At 38.1% G+C, this 23,310-nt stretch overlaps 1 long non-coding RNA gene across 1 annotated transcript in view; it reads right to left on the minus strand.

Annotated features, from left to right (window-relative positions):
- Positions 1–988: 988 nt before the first annotated feature.
- The window catches only part of LOC131511956 (uncharacterized), a 74,784-nt gene continuing 52,462 nt past the window's right edge, over positions 989–23,310 (minus strand). Inside the window, exons 2-3 of the long non-coding RNA XR_009261841.1 lie at positions 2,235–2,365; positions 989–1,086 (exon numbers count right to left, since the gene is read on the minus strand). This is a non-coding gene — a long non-coding RNA (uncharacterized LOC131511956). The remainder of the gene's footprint in view (positions 1,087–2,234; positions 2,366–23,310) is intronic.

Raw genomic sequence — 23,310 nt, forward strand, 5'->3', positions numbered from 1 at the left:
TTTTCCATTCGTCTATCAGTGGACACTTAGATTGCTTCCATATTTTGGATATTGTAAATAATGCTGCAATAAACATAGGGGTACATATATTTTTTTGAATTAGCATTTTCATTATCTTTAGATAGATACCAAGTAGTGGAATTACTGGATTATATGGTATTTCTGTTTTTATTTCTTTGAGAAATATTCATATTGTTTTCCACAGTGGCTGCACCAATTTACATTCCCACAAACAGTGCATAGGGGTTCCATTTTCTCCAAATCCTCACTAACACTTGTTATTTCTTATCTTTTTGATTCTAGCCATTCTGACAGGTGTAAGGTGATATCTCATTGTGGTTTTGATTTGCGTTTCCGTGATGATGAGTGATGTTAAACATCTTTTCATGTGTTTCTTGGACATCCGTATGTCTTCTTGGAAAAAAATCTATTCAGTTCCTCTGCCCATTTAAAAAAATGTTTATTTACTTTGAGAGAGAGAGAGCAGTAGGAGGGGCAGAGAGAGAACTCCAAGTAGGTTTCACACTATCAGTGCAGAGCCCAAAGCAGGGCTTGAACTCAAGAACCATGAAATGCTGACCTGAGCTGAAATTGAGTCTGACACTTCAATGACTGAGCAACCCAAGAACCCCTCCTCTGCCCATTTTTTAATTGGATTATTTTTTTTGGTGTTGAGTTGTACAAGTTCTTGATATATTTTGGGTATGAACCCCCTTTTGGGTATATCATTTGCAAATATCCTCTCCCATTCAGTCGGTTGCCTTTTTTTTTTTTTTTTTTTTCAACGTTTTTTATTTATTTTTTGGGACAGAGAGAGACAGAGCATGAACGGGGGAGGGGCAGAGAGAGAGGGAGACACAGAATCGGAAGCAGGCTCCAGGCTCTGAGCCATCAGCCCAGAGCCTGACGCGGGGCTCGAACTCACGGACCGCGAGATCGTGACCTGGCTGAAGTCGGACGCTTAACCGACTGCGCCACCCAGGCGCCCCAGTCGGTTGCCTTCTTGATGATTCGGTTTCAAGTTGTATACAAGGAACCATTTGCCCCCAGTTCTTTTGTCTGATTTTGTTTTTCTCATTCATCAGCCTGCAAAAGGATAAACATAGGGGAGTTGAGGAGTCTCAATTCTTTTTTACTTGGTGTTTTCCCCTGTTAATCTCCCTGTTTTAAAATCACTTTCTCTAATCTATGGACTGAGAAATGAAACCAAGCTTGTTGGAATTATGCCTAAAACAAGAGAATAAGAATTTCTCTGTACTTTAAAAAAAAATTTTTTAATGTTTATTCACTTTTGAGAGACAGAGAGAGACAGAGTGTGAGTGGGGGAGGGCAGAGAGGAGGGGGACAGAATCCAAAGCAGGCTCCAGGCTCTGAGCTGTCAGCACAGAGCCCGATACGGGGCTCAAGCCCATGAACCCTAAGATAACAACCTGAGCTGAAGTCGGACACTCAACCGACTAAGCCACCCAGGCACCCCTCTCTACTTTTTTTGTAATCAGCAAATACTTTACAATTTTATAAGTGGAAAGAGATAAAAAAAAAATACATCTAAATATTTAAGGTGGTCACTTTGAGAGATAGGATTGAGGTCAAATTCTTTTACCTTTTATTTAAAAACTTTCTCCTATTATGAGATTTATTTTATGACAGAAAATTATACCGATATATAAGAAAGAAGTCTAAAAAATTCTCTAGGCACAAAACCTTTCTTCCCATAATGAGGAACTAAGCTTATATGTATGTTTATATATATACTATATATATGTGTATATATGCTATATATATATATATACACATATATGTATATACACATAGTATATGCTATATATACATATACATACAATATATAACATAATATACATGGGGAGCCAAACATTGGCTGAACTTCTTACTAAAGTGTAAATGGTTGAGACATGACTTAGGAACAACTTCAAGTAAAGAAGGGAAGAATGGAAACAGAACTCTGAGTGCCTATGTCTATATTTGTTGGGAGTAGGGGAGGAATTTGAAGTGAAAAGGTAGATAAGAAACAAGTTTCAAAGTCAGGAGGAAAATGCAGATCCCAAGATAAAGTGTTTGCTGCTACACATGACCAGCAGACCCAATGGCAGCTGTTCATCAGGCAGGGCCTTGTGTTCTATGTGCCCCTGGAGAGTATCACCCATGTTCCCAAGTAGGGGCCACTTGGCAATAGAGGCTAGAGGCCCCAGACTCGCTGGGATGCTGCCCCTTACCTTCCAGGACAAGGACAGGTCGGCTTATGTCTGAGCTCCTCTTGCTGCGCAGCCTGCCGAGGACCGTGGCATCTCACCAGGATCTGCTTCTCTGGAATTCTTTGGCATAAGCGTCTGTTCTATCCTCATCACTATAAACAGAAGCACTTGACTTTTAATTAATGGAAGCGGATGCATTTCTTTAATACACACAGAAGTAAAGATTGATTTATTCTTTTGCACACACGTAGGGACAACTTAATTTAATGGAGCTGAAGGCGGAGGGGAGAGGGTCTTAGCAAGACCCATCTGGCCCAGCTCCTATTTAGCATGGATCACTTCCCACTCATGACAGAGATGCTAATTGTGAGCACTACTTCCAAACACCATAGGATGTGGTGTAATTACACTGTTCATAAAAGAATTCCAAACAGGGTTCTGTTTTGAATCTGATGAAACATGATGAGAAATCCCTGTGGCAGATGACAACATTCTTCTTTCAATTAAGGGGATACTTGCTCAGAGTCATCCCCAAGACCATTAGGCACTGATTAAAGAGATTTATGGCCTCTGGAAGGACCAAACACGAATATTTTTCAACTAGAAAGTGTGGTAAAACTGTCTCCTTTGAGGACATCTGGGAGGACATTTATTTAAATGTGAGTATACAGAGGAATTTACTAGAACACTTTCCACCCAGATCTGAAAGTCAAATTGCCCAAATGCAAACCTCATTCACCCATTTCTTAGAAGGGTTTCATTCATGCCTTTCCTCCTCCAGTCACTCATTCATAAAAATGACCCAACAGATACTATGGAACATTATCATGAGTAAGGTGTAGGGCTTGGCTATGTCACACTGCAATGATGAATTAGAGGGACAGTTTTCCATAAGAGGACTCTGTATATTTGAAAGAAAAACATGTGACATTAGAAATTGTTAATTCAAGCTCAAACTTTCCCCCTTGCTAGGAATGTGACTTTGAGCAAATCCTTTCTCTCTGAGTCTCAAAGTCCTTAAAATGTGGAGAAGAATGCCTGCCTTTCAAACCTCATAGAACTGTTCTGAGTAAAATGATGTACACAAAATTTTACCATAAATTTCTACATAAATGCTAGAGGCTATTGATATTAAGACACTATCTAGGAGGGGAGATTTAAAGCACACAGAAATACCTACAGCACAAGGCAAAAAGCCAATGCTATTTTAATAGAGGTACAAATTTATTTATTGGTTCAAAATGTCTATTGAGCCCTAATATGCTCCAAATGATGTGCTCAAATGAAGTGCAGAGGAGTTTAGAAAAGGAAGAATTCATCTTGTTTTTTAATGTTCCCCACCAAGATTATTCACAAGATCTTAAAGTATCCCTACAATTATTAGTGTTGCTCTCATTCTTTCCAGCCATTAGAAAATTCATTGTGCAAAGTCTGATATTGTTCATTACAAGGGTCTGCCATTGCTCTGAAAACCATCTTACCCCAGCCTCTCCCTGCCCTTCTCCCATGTCTTTCTTGCCTGAAGAGAGGAAGGTGAGAGGATGGAGTAGCTTTGGACATGCATCGACCCACCTGGGTTCTGCCTTGTCCCGGTTGGTTGACCCCAGGAAAGTTACCAGGCATCTCTGGGTCTTAGGGATCTCCCCTGTCCAGTGGGAGAAATTATACTGACTTTGTAGGATCTTTGTGGGGTGAGAGCATTGTGTGGAAAGCTCATGGCTTGTTGAACACATTCAGCAACTGTAACTATTAGTATTGTAATAGTTATTAGTAATAGTAATAATTAGTAATAAATAGTAATAATTAGTAATAATTACTATTAGTATTGTAATGAAGGCCATTTTAATCCAGCCTCATTTCCTCCATTCATGTAATGAGTCACATTTGATAGAAGATTTGCTTCAACCAAGTCATAGATATTTTCTTCTTTCATTTATTGATTTGGGAGAAGAAATATGAATGTAGTTTCGGCAGTCTTCCAGCCAGTTATTAAAAAGATACAGACACAAGAAGATGGTCTGTTGTAGGGAGAGCACTTGGTGCTTCTTTTACAAGCAAAGAGTAGAGTCCTCTTTTCTTTCTGACCTATTTTTAACATCAGTTTGTTTCTCAACCATTTCCCATATGGCTTGGTTTATGTTTCTTCTACCAAAGGCAGGGGATGTCACTTTTTTGGTTTGGCCTCTCTAGTTTCAGTAATTAAATTTACAATTACAGTTGACATTTGAACACTTGCAGGATTTGGGGCACCCCCACCCCCGCCAGTTGAAACTTTTGCCTCCTCAAAACTTAACAGCCTACTATTGATGAAAGCCTCACTGATAATATAAACAATTGTTTAACACATATTTTGTATGTTATATGTATTATATACTGTATTCTTACAATCAAGGAAGCTAGAGACAAGAAAATCATGAGGAAGAGAAAATACATTTACAGTATTGTATTTTTTAAAAATCCACATATATGTGAATTCATGCAATTCAAATTCATGTTGTTCAAGAGTCAACTGTATATCTTACTTTCAAGCATATACTAAGACAGAAGTGGCAAATCATCCAATTGCTTTTAAAAAAAAAAAAGGTGCTACGAGAGACTCTCCTTCACCTGGTAGGTGCACAGTTGAAAATAAGATGATAGATAAGGAGGTGCTCTGCAGGCCATCAAGACAAGCTATAAAGCGCAAAGTGCTAATGCTTTTTCACGACTTCCTCTGAAAGTCAAGAGGAGTGCTGCCCTTAGTGATCCCAGAGAGACTGGGGAGAAGTAAGATTTGGGCCAGTCCTCTTCCAATCAACATTCAGGACCATAAGTTCAGTTATTGTGCTTTGCCACTCAGAAGGCAAACTTCCAAATTGGGCAGAGAACAAGAATTTGATCTGACAAATATAAGAGCTTCCACACAAGTTAATAGAACTTGGAATTATGGAGACACTTGAAAATAGCTTTGGGCTAAAGATTTTTTCCAAGACAGTTATTCTTGTTTCCTTGCAATTTTGAAAATGTCCAGAAAGTGTAAAGTGTATATCTGAGAATCCTGCCCAATAATCACTTCTCCATCCAGCAATACATGTGTTGTTTTGTTTTGTTTTGTTTTGTTTTGTTTTGTGGAGGAATTTTATTTGCCTTTTTCTATGGCCTCCTGTGCCATTTTGGGTCCTCTAAGAAGTAGATCCCAACCAGAATAAAAAAAATGCAGAAGGGAAATGTTTATAAAAGGGGCAGGGGAGAGGGAGCAGGAGTGAGCAGAGAGAGCCTTCAGATCCCTGTGCAGGGCTAATAGCTGTTCAAGGAGAGGGAAGAGGGGAGAACTGAATAGGAGAAGGTTTCAATGTTGGTGAAACTCTGATAACTTCTCAGCCAGACCAAGAGGGACCCCTGTGTAAACACTGCCCATTACAGGAGTCCCACCTGGAGCAGGTATGGCCCAGCTCTCAGCTCCTTCCCATGCTTGGTCACTGGCTAGCAGGAGCCCATGGAAAGCAAGGCCACAAAATGAATGCTGCATTAGAAACAAGGTGATAGCCCGAAGCTGCCCAGGAACCAGGAACTACTCTGCTCATTGCTGCTTCTCTTGAAAGGAGATCTGAGTGGAGTACTTCCATGGCTGCCATTTCCACAGAAATGCTAGAATTCTTTCCTTCTGATACACCAGAACCATTCAGGTGTATTATGAGAGCAAATGGGAAAGTTAACACAGCCCTGGAGCAACATGAAATAAATACTGTTGTCTGTTCATGTAAAAATAAACTGTTTCTGATTTTCTGATTTTTTTTTTGATTGGAATAGAAATAATGAAGAAGCCAAGTCAACAGCCTTAAACCATCTGCCTCTGAGACCTTATGAATCAGCTGTACCAAAGATACCATGTCTGAAACAGCACTGTAATCAGACCTACTATTTAAGGTTGTGGTAGTCTCCAGTCATCCATCCACTGCCTTCTAAAAAAAGACTTTGAACGGGATACTGTTTTTATTTACTTCAGAGGCTTCCAGTTGACCTTTCCCCACTATTCTCACTCTTACTTGCCCACAGTCCAGGAGGTCAGTACTCCAATTGCCAAGTATGGTTCCGTGGACCCTTGAGCCTACTGTAAACCAGACTAGCCAGGTCTCCATTCATTATGGGACTGTGAAAATATGTGGGGTCTTTGGGTGTCAATGTCAACTCAGACTCTGTGTCTAATACTTCTTGAAGTGTCTGAATATACATTTTCCCACAGCGCAGTCACCCAAGTACATAGCCATAGGTGTTTTTGAGGCAGGGCTGAGGAAGTCATTGTAGTTTATACTTGCCATCATGTTGCAGGGCCCTTCTCCTGGAGATCTGGCCACCTCTTCAGTCATTGGATTTCAAATCAGAAAACTGTCTCAGGGCTACTCACTGAGTAAATGATCATGACCTTCTATTGAGGTAACTGCCTTTAGTCTCCCTCTCCTCTATTCTTTTCCTCTTCTGATTGTACTAAGCAGTACATTTGGCTTCTTGTCTATTTAGTCACGTTCCCCTGACCATCTCCACAATTCTCTGTGGTCAAGGGCCCTTGGCTGCCTCTCTGACATTGCCAGGCTAATATTATGGTAATTGCAGCCCCCTAGCTCTAGTGGTCCAGTGCTGCCACCTGGCCTCTATTACTTCCAGGCTCCACTTCCCATTGCTATCAGTAAGCCCAGCTTTGTCCTGCCACTACTGAACTTCGTAGCATATTCCTGATGGTCCTGATGAAGACTGTGTCCTCTGAACTCTCCAATGCAATACAGTCCCTCTGGTGGGTCTTCTGATCTCACATAAACTACTGATTCTAGTATTCTTTCCTTCTGAATTTTAAAACTCCTTCTTTTACCATCTGCCAGGACATAAGTAAAATTTGGAGGGGTATCCTCCCAGATGCCCCCCATCCAAAGTTTCATGGTCCAAAGTTTTCCCAGCTAGGGCCCAGACCTTAGCATAATGGCCTTGTCTTGGTTGAGCATTTAATTGTCTCTGGAGCTCTAAGAAACTGTTAGATCCAGACTCTTCATCTATGATCTTTATTCCATTGTAGGAGATGAGAGACTGTGTAAGTTTCCAGAGAGGCTGTACAGTCCTCACACTTAGTCCTGAATTGTTTGTTAATGGCCCTAAGTTTCTGTTTATCCCTCTCCAGTGTGTCAGTACAATTTAGTAACAACTGGCCTTGGAGTTGTTTCCCTCATGTATTTCAAATGCCTGAATCACTTCATTGGCAAAGACATTCTCCTCCATGGGGACATTTTTCTAGGTCACTGACCATGAAACCTTCAGCATTTGAGGCATACCACTTTATTCCGGGAACTATCCTTATACCACATTTCATTTGGGCTAGGATTCTTTTTGCTAGCCATGAGGTGAGTGAGCTAGTCTCCAAAACCCCATTCTATGTACCAACTGTAAAAGCGTGAGTGCTCCAAGTAGGGACACCAAAATAGAATTCGATGTGTTAGAGATTCATTGGGGGAATGTTTGTGAAGAAGGAGCAGAAGTAGGTGGGGATTGTCTTCAGAGTGTGATGTTTAAAAGAAGAGAGTTAAGAAGGGATAGGAAGGAGAACCCAGACTGCAGAGCAGATCTGAGAAGACCTAGGCAGATGAGGAGCCCCAGAGGAAATATTTCCTATCATAGGAGTTTTATGTCTGATAGGAATGTTATGGCTTTGGTGTCTCTACTATGGTCAGTCCTGGCTGGAGGCAAACCAGAGAGAGCATGGCCTCAATGTGAATGTCTGCAGGAGATCTGAATTTGTAGCATCTTGAAGATACCTGCCAGCTACCCTCTTTGCAGCAGGTTCTCTCGAAAGGGTATCTCAGCAGCATACCTCAGTGGTTGACACATCTCCCCACACAGAGATAGAAAGCCAGGTATATGGATGTAAAGCCAGTGGCTAACCTCCAGTGGGATGGAAACCTGGAGAACTAAATTAATTCTCCTTTGGTTATGTGGAAGAATTCAAGCCATGGATGAGGCCTTCTTTGGGCCATTTTGGGGGAGTATTATTCTACGGTGTCTCCTAATTTCTTTGGCTCTGTCAGAATTCTCACCCTTATATTTGCTGGGCTTTTGTATGTAGAGTAAGATCTTCCTGTCTGCTATCTAATTAGCTGTGGCTCAGACATCTAGAGGAATGCTAGGGTCAAACCAGGTGGTCTTAGAGGCTCAAGAAGGTATTTTTCCTCTGAGTTCAAAGGGAAAATTTAAGCACAGAAAAAGATTAGCTTACTGTGATCAAATGTGACCAAAATATCTCTTTCTAAACACCTGATCTTAGACTTCGCTTAATTTTTATGCTGAATGCAGAGTATATCCTCTCTGATAGTCCATCTTCAAAGACTTGAGGTCTAATTTGTTTAAGGAAGCAAACAAACGAAGGCTTAGAAATTGAAAGCAAGTAAATCAAGTAAATTCTCCCTAAGTTGAGGCTGATGAAAGAGGCTGCCTGAGCAATTAGCTCTAAGCATTGCTGTATGGAACGATGGGTTTTTCGGGAAGCCCGTTTAGAGGGAGTTATAAATAAAACCTTCCAAGACTAGAACATAAGAAAAACCACAGTCCTTAGTGAGGAGGCAGGCAAATGAGGAGCATAAAGCTCATAGCCAGACAGGGCATTTTGGGGATGTATGTGGGCTTCAGAGGGCAGCCTGGGCTCTCCTTCCATCTCATGGGAAGACTGCAAGCAAGTTGTCTGATACCTTGTGAGCCTCCATTTCCTTATGTATAAAATGAAGAGAAATGTCTCTTGTTTAGTGTGGAGATAAAGGAATTAAGAAACACAACACAGAACAGCACAGTAAGAATGAGTTCTGGGGTCAGAAGTCCCAACTCTCCATCCCTCATTCAACCTTGATGAAGCTACTGAACCTCTCTGTGTCCTAGCTGCCTCTTCTTAAAATGGAAGCCATGATACCAAGTCATGGAGTTGTTGTGACTGTTCAGTCAAAAATGCGTATGAAGTATTTAGCACAGTGCTGCATAACACATGCCATTGGTCTCCCACCCATCTTACTGTTCAGGGATCGCCAGCTCCACTTCCAATTGCCGATGTCTGCATTTCTTTTCTGAGAGCATGTTCTTGCTGCCCGACCAGCTCTGCTGTCCAAGAGGTGGGCTCAGTATGCCAGAGAATGAGTGTCCCTCCAAGAAACAGCCCTCAACTGATGTATAATGATAGTTACATAAATGACCCAGTAACCTTCCCTCTGAGGTAGGATAACTCAGGTATTGTCTCATGTTCTTCCAGTGGGAAGTGGCCCCCAAATGCACCTTTTACTGGCTGACTTTTCCTCCCTGTCTCACTTCCCTGCTCCTCTACCAATTTTTCGTCTATCTTCCAAATGAATTGGGAGAGGCTTAATTTGCACTTGAATTATTTTTTTTTAATTTTTCTTAATGTTTATTTTTGAGAGAGAAGGAGACAGGGCATGAGCAGGAGTGAGGCAGAGAGAGAGGGAGACACAGAATCCGAAGCAGGCTCCAGGCTTTGAGCTGTCAGCACAGAGCCTGATGCAGGGCTCGAACCCACGAACCATGAGATCATGACCTGAGCTGAATTCAGCTGCCCAACCAACTGAGCGACCCAGGCACCTCACTCTTGAATTCTTTTTACAGAGTCTACTTCTAGGGGAACCTAAGACAGCCCTCCCCAACACAAACAATCAATAAAGCTAGCTGTGATTATTATAAGAAATGTGCTTTATAAAATAGAAGTCATTATGTAAATATTAGTAGTAATAAAACTTTGTCAAATTCTTAGTAGAAAAAGAAGGCATCCAACATCACACATTGTTGACATCTAGAAAGAACCCTGAAAATCACCTTGGTCATTCCTACTAGCAACTTCCCACCCTCACCCATTTTAGCACCCTCCACAATATATTCATACTGCATCTTGGCACTCTGCCTTCTAATAGTATATTATGAAGTAGCTTTCTGGGGTGAACTAAAACAAAGACATGTCTCCACAATGACTTCTTACCTTCTCAGGTCACCTTGTTAACTTTCTCAGCCAAAGCTGTGTTGGAGTTGGCTATGCCAAAGGGAAAACAAGGAGGTGAAACAAAGAACCTAGCCAGTCCACAAAAGGCTGACAGCCCCTAGGCTGGCTGGAGTTGCCAGTGTGCAACTTGGCCCTAAACTTCTGTCTTAGCCATCTGTACTCCCTCAAGTCTGCCCAAAGCGCTTGGTAAAAGCACACCCTTAATAGGTCAGCATAGGGCCCAGCTTCTGCCCACGGATAAGATCACAGATTCTGCAGCAGCCTCACTGCTGCCTCCTCTGCACCCTAGGCCCAAACCAAGGCTGTTCCCGTGAATCCAACCCAAGGCATGTAATTGAATGAATGCTGCTTTACACAGAAATGAAATATGGCCCAGAAAGGTCTTCACTTCAGTTAGTTCGGAAATGCCGAATGCCGACACACCACTTCCCAACAGGTGGGCTGGCCTGTATCTCACAAGGCCATTGACCACCAGTGTAGTAAGGTGGCTAATGGGGAGGGCCGAGGAGGTGTGATACCTTGAGCCTCTTTTTCCGGGCAGGGGTAAACCTGTAATTGTATGCTTCAGTTTAGCACATCAGAAGTTTGTTTATGTAATCTAGAATTAACCTTCACAAGGGCAGAGGTGTTTCTGTCAGTTTGTGTACAGTTCTATCACTATCACCTAGAACAATGCCTGATATATAGCAGATACTCAATGGTTTCTTGTTTCTTTTTAAGCTATAATTTACATATAAAGAAATGCACAGATCTTAAGTGTTTGGTGAGTTTTGCAAATGTACATACCCAATTAATCCAAACCCTAAAACAAAGCACACAAGATATAGAATATTACTATCACTTCAAAATGTTCCCTAAAGCCCCCCAAGTCTTTGCCAGAGACAACTGTTGCCTGGATTTCTATCACCATTGATTATGTTAGACTTTTAAAAATGGAATTATAATATGCTTTGTACTCTTTGATGTCAGACTTCTTTTGTTCCACTTAATATTTTTGAGATTCATCCAGTTGCTTGCAGGTTTCAGTAATTGATTTCTTTTTATTGCTGAGCAGATTACACTTATGAACGTGCTTGTCTGTTCTCCTGTGGTAGATGTTGGAGTTGCCAGATTTTGGCAATCATGACTCACGCAGCTATGAATATTCTTATAGAGGCGTTTTTGTGGACATATGTTTTCATTTCTCTGGATAAATACCTAGGAATGGATTTCTGGGTCATGGGATAGATACATGTTTAACTTGGTGAGAAAGAGCCAAACATTTATCTGAAAAGATTGTGTCAGCAAATATACATTCTTGCTAATATTTGGTGTTCTTTTCTATTTTAGCCACCTTACAAAGTGAAAGAGAATCTCAGTGTGGTTTTAATTTGCATTTCTCTTATGGCTAGTGATATTAAGCATATTTTCATGTGCATGCAGATCATTTGCGTATCTTCTTTTGTGAAGTGTCTGTATAACTCCTTGTTCAATTTTTATATGGGCTTGTGGGTTTTTTTTTTATTACTGATACTAAGGATTTCTTTAAATACTCTGGTTACAAATCGTTTGTCAGAAAAGAAGTAAGTCTGCCTCAGACCAGAAGAAAGCTGAGCAGTTTTTGCTTTGGAGAAGTCTAATTTTGCAAATTCTTTTTCTTGTGGTTACTGCTTACTATCTGCTGCTTAAAAAACAAAATGAAACAAAACAAAAAAACAACGACAACAAGAAACTTTGCCTATCCTAAGCTCACAAAGGTATTCTTCTAACTTTCCTTAAAGAGGCTTAGGAAACCTTCAGGTCTATGATTCATCTCAAGGTTAAGTCTAGTATATGGTATAGGTAGTACTTGGGGTTCATTGATTTGCTGAATAGTTAATCCAGCATCATTTGTAGAAAAGGCTTTCCTTTCCCTGTTGATTTGCTATGGTGCCTTTATAGAAAACCAAGTGACTCTATATGCGGAATCTTACTTCTGCGCAGTTGATCTATTTGTCTATCCTTATGTCACTACCAACTGTCCTAATTACTTTGGTTTTAAATTTACTCTTGAAAGTAGGGAATTTAAGTTCTCCAACTTTGTATTTTTTTCAAGGTTTTTTTTTAAAGTTTTATTTATTTTTTCAGAGACAGAGAGTGCAAGTGGGGGAGGGGCAGAGAGAGAGGGAGAGCAAGGATCTAAAGCAGGCTCTGTGCTGACAGCAGAAAGGCCCAGGCGGGGCACTGATTTATGAACAATGAGATGATGACCTGAGCCCAAGTCAGATGTTTAATGGACTCAGCCACCCAGGTGCCCCTCAAGATTGTTTTCACTATTGTAGTTCCTTTTTATTTTTATCTAAATTTTAGTATCAGCTTGACAGTTTCTACCAAAACAAAAAAACAAAGAACAAAAGCAAACAAAAAAAGACTTGCTGGGATTTTAATTGGGATTACACAGAATTAGAAGCAGGCTCCAGACTCTGAGCTGTCAGCACAGAGCCTGACGATAGGGCTCGAACTCACAAACTGCAAGATCATGACCTGAGCCAAAGTTGGTTTCTTAACCAACTGAGCCACCCAGGCACCCCTCTTCCCACTACATTTTAAAAATATTTATTCCAGTATAATTAACATACGGTACTATATTAGTTTCAGGTATACAATATAGTGACTCAACAATTCTATACGTTACTCAGTGCTCATCAGGGTAAGTGCACTCTTAATCCCCTTCACCTATTTCACCCATCCCTCCACCCCCCACCCCCCACACCTACCCCCCAACCAGTTTGTTCTCTATATTTAAGTCTGAGTTTTCTGTCTTTTTTTTCTTTGTTCATTTGTTTCTTAAATTCCATGTATGGATGAAATCATATGGTATTTGTCTTTCTCTGACTTATTTCACTTAGCACAATATCCTCTAAATCCATCCAGGTTGTTGCAAATGGCAAGACTTTGTTCTTTGGCTTATATTCCATTGTATACAAACACACCACATCATCTTTATTCATCTATGGATGGGCACTTGGGTTTCCATATCTTGGCTATTGTAAATAATGCTGCAGTAAACATAGGGGTGTGTCTATCTTTTCAAATTAGTGCTTTCATATTCTTTGGGTAAATATCTAGTAGTGAAATTACTGGATCATATGGTAATTCTATTTTTAATTTCTTGAGGAATGTCCACATTATTTTTCCATAGTGGCTGCACCAGTTTGCAACTCCTACCAACAGTGCATGAGGGTTTTTCTCCACATCCTTGCCCATGCTTGTTTCTTGTGTTTTGATTTTAGTCATTCTGACAGGTATGAGGTGATACCTTATTGTAGTTTTGATTTGTATTTCCCTGATGATGAAGGATGTTGAGCATCTTTTCATGTGTCTGTTGGTCATCTGTATGCCATATTTGGAGACATATCTGTTCATGTCTTCTGCCCATTTTTAATCAGATTGTTTTTTGGTGCTGAGTTGTAGAAGTTCTTTGTATATTTTGGATATTAACCTGTTATAGGATATATCATTTACAACTATCTTCTCCTATTTGGTGGGTCGTCTTTTTGTTTCATTGATGGTCCTTCACTGTGAAGAAGCTTTTTATTTTTGGTGTAGTACCAGCAGTTTAATTTTGCTTTTGTTTCCCTTGACTCAGGAGATGTATCTAGAAAAATGTTTCTATGGCTGATGTCAAAGAGATTGTTATCTGTGTTTTCTTCTTAGGAGTTTTATGGTTTCAAGTTTCACATTCAGGTCTTTAACTCATTTTCAGTTTATTTTTGTGTGTATGGTGTAATAAAGTGGTCCAGTTTCATTCTTTTGCCTGTAGCTACCCAGTTTTCCCACTCCCATTTGTTGAAGAGACTTTTTCCCCTTTGTATGTTCTTGCCTCCTTTGTCATAAATTAATTGACTATATAAGTGTGGGTTTATTTCTGGACTCTCTATTCTGTTCCGTTGATCTATTTGTCAGTTTTTGTGCCAGTACTGTTTTGATTACTATAGGTTTGTAGTATATCTTGAAATCTGGGATTCTTATACCTCTATTTTTCTTCTTTTTCAGGATTGCTTTGGCTATTCAGGGTCTTTTGAGGTTCCAAATAAATTTTAGGATTGTTTGTTCTAGTTTTCAAAAAAATGCTATTGGTATTTTGACAGGGATTACAATAAATCTGTAGATTGCTTTGGGGGGAATTGCTTTGGATCTTTAGAAAAACTGGGAAAAATGACATCTTAACAACACTGGGTCTTATCAGTCATGAACAGGGTGTATCTTTCCATTTATTTATGTTTTCTTCATTTGTTTCAACAATGTTTTGTAGTTTCTAGTTTTTAGTATAGGGATGTTACACATGTTCTGATAAACCTAGTCCTCAGTATTTTATGCTTTGTAATGCCATTGTAAACATAAATATGGAGTTTTATATTTCATTTGACAATTTTTATTCCTGGTATATGGAAATACAATTGATTTTTAGTTACTTTATGTGCTGTGTCCTTGCTAAATTCACTTATTAGTTTTAATAGTGTTTGGTAGATTCCTTTGGAATCAGATTATTTGTGTATACAGCTACATCTTCTGTGAATAAAGATAGTTTTACTTCTCTTTTCCCATCCTTCTTTTTTTTTTTTTTTAATCTTTCCTTTTTGCCCTGGTTAAGATCTCCAGTACAATGCTGAATACATGTAGTGAGACAGATACCCTTGCCTTATTACTGATGGTAGGGGGAAGTACATTCAGTATTTTACTTTTGTTGTATGATGTTAGCTATAGAGATGGCTTTTATCAGGATGAGGAAGTTTTCTTTCATGCCTAGTTTGTTGAGAGCTTCTATTTTTGTCATGAATGGATGTTGGAATTTAGTCAAATCATTTTCTGAATTTCTTGAACTAATCATATTTTTTCTTTTTCTGTTAATGTGCTGACTTCTATTGATTTATTAATATTATACCAATCTTGCCTTCCTGGAACATCCCCCCACTTGGTCTTGATGTATTATCCTTTTTATATATTGTTTGATTCAATTTGCTAATATCTGTTAAGGACTTTTGCATCTTGGCTTAGGAAAGATATTGGTCTATAATTTATTTTTTCAATGTCCTTGTCAGCTTTTGATATCAGGGTTATGGTGACCTCATAAAGTCAGTTAGGAAGTGTCCCCCTTTTCCTCTCTATTCTGAAAGTATGTTTAGAATTGATATTATTTCCTACTCAGAAATGTTAGAACACATCTGTGAAACTATTTGGACTGGAGTTCTCTTTGTGTGAAAGTTTTAATTATAAATTCAATTTCTTAAACAGATATGTGGCTATTCACATTTTATAGTTCTTGTGCTATAAGTTACATCTTCTAGTAAATTTGGCTAGTTTATCTTAATTTCCAAATTCATTTCCATAAAATTTATTCATAATATTTTATTATTATCCCTTCAATGTCTATAGTTATCCCTTCAATGTCTATAGGAGTTGTAGTGATGTCTCTTTCTTTAATGATATTATTAATTTATATTTTCTGTCTTTTCTCTGTCCATCTTGCTCTGGATTCATAGATTTCATCAATCTTTTTCAATGAAACAATTTTTTGTTTTGTTGATTTTGCCATTGTCTTACTGATTTGCACTCTTTATGTTTTTTATATTCTTATTTTGGTTTAATTTGCTCTTCTTTTTCTAGCTTTCTAGGTAAAAGTTAAATTATTTATTTTATACCTTTCTTGTTGTCTAATATAAGGATTTAATGCTATAAATTTCAAAGTATTTCTTTGGTTGCATCCCACAAATTTTGACATGTGCTCTCAATTCCATTCAGTTCAAAATATTTTTTTATAAAGTTTTTAATTTTAACTCCAGTATAGTTAACATACAGTGCTCTATTAGTTTCAGGTACACAATTTAATGACTCAACAATTATATACATTACTCGGTGCTCATCATGTTATGTGTACTCTTTAATCCCAATCACCTATTTTACCTGTCTCCCCACCCACCTTCCCTCTGGTAACCATCAGCGTGTTCTCTATAGATAAGAGTCTTTTTCTTGGTTTGTCTCTTTTCTTTTTCCTTTGTCATTTCTTTTGTTTCTTAAATTCCACATATGGGTGAAATAGTATGGTATTTGTCTTGTTCTCACTTATTTTGCTTAGCATTCTACTCTCTAGCTCTGTTCATGTCATTGCAAATGGCAAGACTTCATTGTTTTTATGGCCGAATAATATTCCATTGCGCATATATATATATATATATATATATATATATATATATATGGAATCATCTCACATCTTCTTTGCCCATTCATCTTCTGATGGACACTTGGGCTACTTCCATAATTTGGCTATTGTAAATAATACTGCTATAAACACAGGGATACATGTATCCCTTTGAATTAGTGTTTGTATTCTTTGGGTAAATACCCAGTAATGCCGTTACTGGATAGTAAGGTAATTCTATTTTTAACCTTTTGAGGAAAATCCATACTATTTTCCATAATGGCCGCACCAGTTTACATTCCCACCAACACCAACATTCCCACCAACAGTGCAAAAAGGTTCTTTTCTCTTCACATGCTCGCCAACACTTGTTGTTTCTTGTGGGTTTTTTTATTTTAACCATCTAACAGGTGTGAGGTGATATCTTATTGTAGTTTTGATTTGTATTTCCCCGATCATGGGTCTGTTGAACATCTGAATGTCTTCTTTGGAGAAATGTGGGTTCACGTCTTCTGCTTATTTTGTTAAATGTTTTTTTTTTAATATTTTGATAAGGAGAGAAAAAGAGAGAGAGAATGAGTGGGGAGGGCAGAGAGAGAGACAATCCCAAGCAGGCTCCACACTGCCAGTACAGACCCCGATGTGGGGCTTGAACTCACAAACCACGAGAGCATGACCTGAGCCAAAACCAAGGGTCAGATGCTCAACTAAGCCACCCAGGTGCCCCTTCTGTTTATTTTTTAATCAGATTTTTTTTTGGGGTGTTGAGTTTTATAAGTTCTTTATATATTTTAGATACTAACCCTTTATCAGATACGACACTTGCAAATATCTTCTCTCATTCTGTAGGTTGCCTTTTAGTCTTGTTCATTGCTTCCTTTGCTGTGTGGAAGCTTTTTATTTTTATGTAGTCTATTAGTTTATTTATTTATTTTTTGTTTATAGTTTATTTTTGCTTTTGTTCTTCTTGCCTCAGGAGACAGATCTAGAATGTTGAAAAATGTTGAGGCGGCTGATGTCAGAGACATGACTGCCTGTGCTCTCTTCTAGGATTTCTATGGTTTCAGGTCTCACATTTAGGCCTTACACCAGTTTATTTTTGTGTATAGTGTAAGAAAGTGACCCACTTTCATTCTTCTGCTTGTAGATGTCCAGTTTTCCCAGCACCATCCGTGGATGAAACTTTTTCCCCCTGGATATTCTTTCCTGCTTCATCAAAGATTAATTGGCCATATAATTGTGGGTTTATTTCTGTGTTTTCTATTCTGTTCCATTGATTACTGCATTGATTACCATGCTGTTTTGATCACTACCATTTTATAATATAACTGGAAGTCTGGAATTGTGATACCTCCACTTTTGTTTTTCTTTTTTAAGAATGCATTGGCTATTTGGGATCTTTCAGAGTTCCATGCAAATTTTAGGATTGTTTGTTCTAGTTCTTTGAAAAATGCTACTAGATTTTGATAGGGATTGCATTAAATGTGTAGACTGCTTTGGGTAGCGTAGACATTTTAACAATATTTGTTCGTCCATGCCATGAGCATGGAATGACTTTCCCTTTTTTTGTGCTATCTTCAATTTCTTTCATCAGTGTTTTATAGTTTTCAGAGTACAGGTCTCTCACCTCTTTGGTTAAGTTTATTCCAAACTATTTCATTGTTTTGGGTGTAATTGAAAATGGAATTGTTTTAATTTCACTTTCTGCTGGTTCATTACTAGTGTATAGGAATACAGCAGTTTTTTAAGGCCTTTACGTTTTTTAAAGACCTTTATTATATAGAGGCATGTTCCCTCTAAACCTACTTTGTAGAGGGTTTTTATCATGAATTGATGTTGTACCTTGTCAAATACTTTTTCTGCGTCTGCTGAAATGATCATATGGTTGACGTGATGTATCACATTAATTGGTTTGTGAATATTGAGCCACCCTTACATCCCATTGATCCCATAAATCCCATTGATGATGGTGAATTATTTTTTTAATGTATTATTAAACTCATTAGCCTAGTATTTTGTGGGAGATATTTGAATCTATGTTTATCAGAGATTTTGGCCTGTAATTCTCTTTTTTTTTTTTTTTTTTTTTTTGGTGTCTTTATCTGGATTTGGTATCAGGGTGATAATGGCCTCTTAGAATGAATTTGGAAGTTTTCTTTTCTCTTCTATTTTTTGGGATAGTTTGAGAAGAATAGGTATTAACTCTTCTTCAAATACTTGCTAGAATTCACCTGTGAAACCATTTGGTCCTGGAATTTTTTTCTTATTAGGATTCTTTGATTACTGATTCAGTTTCATTCCTGGTAATCAGTCTGTTCAAATTTTCTATTTCTGCTTCAGTTTTGATAGGTTACGTGTTTCTAGGAATTTATCCATTTTTCTAGGTTGTCCAATTTGTTGGCGTATAATTTTTCATAATCTCTACAGTCCTTTTTATTTCTGTGGTATAGGTTGTTATTTCTCCTTTTCATTTCTGATTTTGTTTATTTATTTGGGTCTTTTTTTTTTTTTTTTGATGAGTCTGGCTAGAGATTTATCAATTTTGTTGATCTTTTCAAAGAACCAGCTCCTGATTTCATTGATCTATTTTATTTTTATTACTTACTATATCATTTATTTCTGCTCTAATCTTTATTTACTTCCTTCTTTCTTCTGGTTTTGAGTTTTGTTTCTTGTTCTTCCAGCTCCTTTAGGTTTGTTAGGTTATTTGAGAGTTTTCTTGCTTGTTGAGGTATGCCTGTGTTGCTATAAACTTCTCTCTTAGAACCACTTTTGCTCCATCCCAAAGATTTTGGACCATTGTGTTTTCAATTTCTTCTTTATTTCTTTGTTGATCCATTCATTGTTTAGTAGCATATTATTTAACCTCCATGTATTTGTGCTCTTTCCATATTTTTTCTTATGATTGATACCTACTTTCATATCATTGTGGTCAACACAATGATTTCAATCCTTTTGAATTTGTTGCAACTTGTTTTTTGGCCTACTGTGTGATCTATTCTGGAGAATGTTCAATGTGAACTTGAAAAGAACATGTATTCTGTTTTTTTAGGATGGAATGTTCTGAATATATGCGTTAAATCTATCTGGCCCACTGTGTCATTCAAAGCCACTATTTCCTTGTTGATTTGCTGTTTAGATGATCTGTCCATCAATGCAAATGGAGTGTTAGAGTCCCCTACTATTATTGTATTACTATCATTTATTTCCTTTATGTTTGTTATTAACTGTTTTATGTATCTGGGTGCTTCCATATTAGGTGCATAAATATTACTATATCTTGTTCAATTGTTTGTTTATACTGCCTTTTTTTGGGTCTCTTGTTACAGTATTTGTTTTACAGTCTGTTTTGTTTTATATAAGTATTGCTACTCCAGCTTTCTTTTGACATACATTTGCATTATAAATGTTTCTCCATGCTCTCACTTTCAGTCTGCTGGTGTCTTTAGGTCTGAAATGAGTCTCTTATAGGCAGCAGCATATAGATGGCACTTGTTTCTTCATCCACTCTGTCACCCTGTGTTTTTTGATTAGAAAATTTAGCCAATTTACATTCAAAGTAATTATTCATAAATAGGCATTTATTGCCATTTTGTTACTTGTTTCAGTTCAAAATATTTTCTCATTTCCCTCATGATTTCCAGTTCAATCCATGAATTATTTAGAAAATCTATTGCTAAATTTCAAAATATATATATTGAGTATTCCTATAGTTATCTTTTTTGTTATTGATTTCTAATTATGGTAAAAGAACATACATACAATCATTTGAAATGTATTGAGACTTAATATTGCTAAGCAATGTGTCTGTATCATTCCAGGAATACTTGAAAAGTATTCTCGTTTGGTCTGTATGATTCCAGAAATATTTGAAAAGAATATGAACTCTTTAAGTATTAGATGAGTGTTTTATAAATATCAATTAGATTTAGTTGACTGGATTGTTCAAATCTCTTATAATCAGTAAACTTTTTCTAGCAAGGGCTATTTTCAGTTTTGTAGGCTGTATACTCTCTGTAGCAACTACTCAATGCAGCCCCTTTAGTGCAAAATAGCCATAAACCATACATAAACAAATAGGATGGCCAAATTTAGCCAAAAGGATATAATTTTCCAACTCCTGTTCTATACTGTTCCTATTTTTCAATCTCCTTGTTCTTTCACTTATTCAGACGGGAGTATTAAAAACTCCTCTAACTATGGATTTGTTTAGTTCTTAATCCTGACTTCTTAATGAATTGACTTCTATTATTATAAAATGTCTCCTTTTATTCTTATTATTGCTTTTTGACTTGAAGTTTATCTGGTCTGATATTAACAACATCAGCTTTCTCACAATTAGTGTTTACATGGTATAATTCTTCCATCCTTTTGTTTCAACAATTTTGTGACTTTATATTGAAAATATTTCTCTCATAAACAACATACAATTGGATTTTTCCTTTTTATTCCATCTAAAACAGTCCCTACCTTTTAATGGGAGCATTTCGTCCATTAACATTTAATTGTATAGTTGGATTTAATTTTATCATCTCGCTACTTATTATATACCTTCTTTCTTTATTCCTTTGTTTTTCTTTGATTTGATTGAGAATTCTCTTGATTGAGAATTTTTTATATTTCATTTTACCTCACCTGTAGGCTTTTTAGCTGTATGCCTTTGTTAAATATTGTTGGTGGTTGCTCTAGGAAATACAATATCCATCCTTAACCCATTTTATCTTGATTAATGTTATATCACTTCATATGTAATGAAAGACATTTTAACAGTGCTAGTTTGGGCTTTTTGAAAAGCAGACACCAATATACGATTACATATACAATATTGTGGGGAACATCTGTGAAGGATAAAGGGGGAGAGATCAGGAGTACGTGGAGATACCCTTCAGGCTGTGAAAGGAGAATGGATAAGAGGAATTGTGGAGGTAGAGTCTCAGATGTGTCACAAAGTCTCAGTGCCACTGGATGTGTCTGGCATTGGGCCAAAATGGACTGCCTTTCGTACTCCTCATGATGCTGAGTCATTGGCTAGTAGCAGCCAGGCATGAAAACTACAGTAGATACAAAGGGGCAGTAACTAAAAGTTGTCAGTCAGCTAAAGGCTCCAGTAGGCCTTCCTGAAGGAAATTAGAGCAGTTTGTCTCCATGCTGCCACAGACCAACCCTTGTGCTGTACAGATCCTTTTCTCCCTGTATGCTCAGGAAGCAACTCTTTCATGGTTCCTACAGGCCTCTCTCTTTCAGTAGAAACTTAGAAGACAGAGATTAGTGGGAGAGCCTCTTTTTCTCCCAGGCCCATAACCAACCAGCCAGGCCATTGGATACTATCTAGGGATCTGCATATATAGTCTTACTTTTTGCTACCTCTTTTCTCATTCAAAGTGAATAACCAGGTGTGTCACTTGTAGCTCTGCCTCTTGGGAAGATTGTCACTTTTCCCTGCCTTTCAAGGTCACCCTTGAATGTGGATATAATGTAGCACACTCTGTTTTCAGCTTGTTTCCATATACTGAGTCAACTCAACTGTACACAAAATTCAGGCTTTTTCTTCCTCCCTCAGCTGATCATATGAGATCCTCCCTACAGCCATAGGTGTGACCTGGGAGATGGGTGCTGATGCAACTATAGTGAATGATGGAAGTGTAGGCAACCTTCTCATGCAGTTTACTTGTGCTCTCTTAGGCGTAGGCTGGAGCCTGTAACATTTCCTTTTTATAATAGACTACTGCTGGGCCTATCCAGCTTTATTACTTGACAGATCTAATAGACCCCAGATCAACAGGGACAATTCCAGGTGTAGGATCATTTGATGATCCAAATAACCACCATTCTATCTCTACCAGTTCCCTCCTGGCCAAGAGCTATTTTTCAAAAGGCATATATTTCTCTGCTGCCAATGTCATGACGTTGTTCCGGAATCCAGAGGCCTGCAATGCCATTCTCCCCGAGGCTTGCTATAAATTTCACAATGCATCTTTTCCCACCAGAGATACCTCTAACACATAGGGCCTGTTAGATTGCATGACCTATATGGCAAGACTGTTTGCACCATGGCCACAACTTGCTGCAGAGCTCTTTCCTATTCTGGGGCCCCCTTCAAAGCTGATGGCCTTCTGTGTCACCAAGTATAGGGCCAGAAAAATATTCCTAGATGTTGAATGTGTTGTCTCTAGATCCCAAAGCAACTTACCAGGCACTGTGCTTCCTTCTTTGTGGTAGGAAATGCAAGGTGCAATCATTTTTCTTTTACCTTGGCAGACATAGCTTAGCACATCCTTGACCACTAGACCCGAAAAACTTTACTAAAGTGGCTGGCTTCTGAACTGTCAGAGAGGTTTTCTTCCACTGTCTGGAGCCCATGGGTCTTAAATTGACTTCAGTGTACTACCTCCTTTTGCTCATTTGTCCCAATTAGCATGATGTAATAGATCAATGTGATGTTCTACAGGATGTCTAGACAGCCCAGATCTCTTTGGAATATATTATATCAGAGGGTGGGAAAGTTAACATAGCCCTGCAAATGAATATTCATTGTCCATTCCATATAAATATGAACTCTTTCTAATCTTCTTTTCCGATCAGAATAGAAAAAAACGCATCCACAAAACCAACTGACCTTATGCCATGTGTCTGAAGCCTTATTAATACATGCTAGCAAGCGTCCCCAACTATAACATGGCAAGTGCAACTGACATTCCTGCAGTTACAGAACAACAGGAGAGAAATGAGACAAGGAGAAAACAAACAGCAAAAAGGTATACCTAAATACAAACATACCGGTTATTACATTAATGTGAATGTACTAAACACTCCCATCAAAAGACAAAGATCAATAGACTGTATAAAAAAGGAAGATCCAAGTATATATTGTCCACAGTTTTTCAGGGTGATAGAAGTATTGTAAAACTTGATTGTAGGGATGAGTGGAAAAC

Source organism: Neofelis nebulosa, chromosome 1 (assembly GCF_028018385.1).
Source record: "Neofelis nebulosa isolate mNeoNeb1 chromosome 1, mNeoNeb1.pri, whole genome shotgun sequence".
NCBI classification, from domain to species: domain Eukaryota; kingdom Metazoa; phylum Chordata; class Mammalia; order Carnivora; family Felidae; genus Neofelis; species Neofelis nebulosa.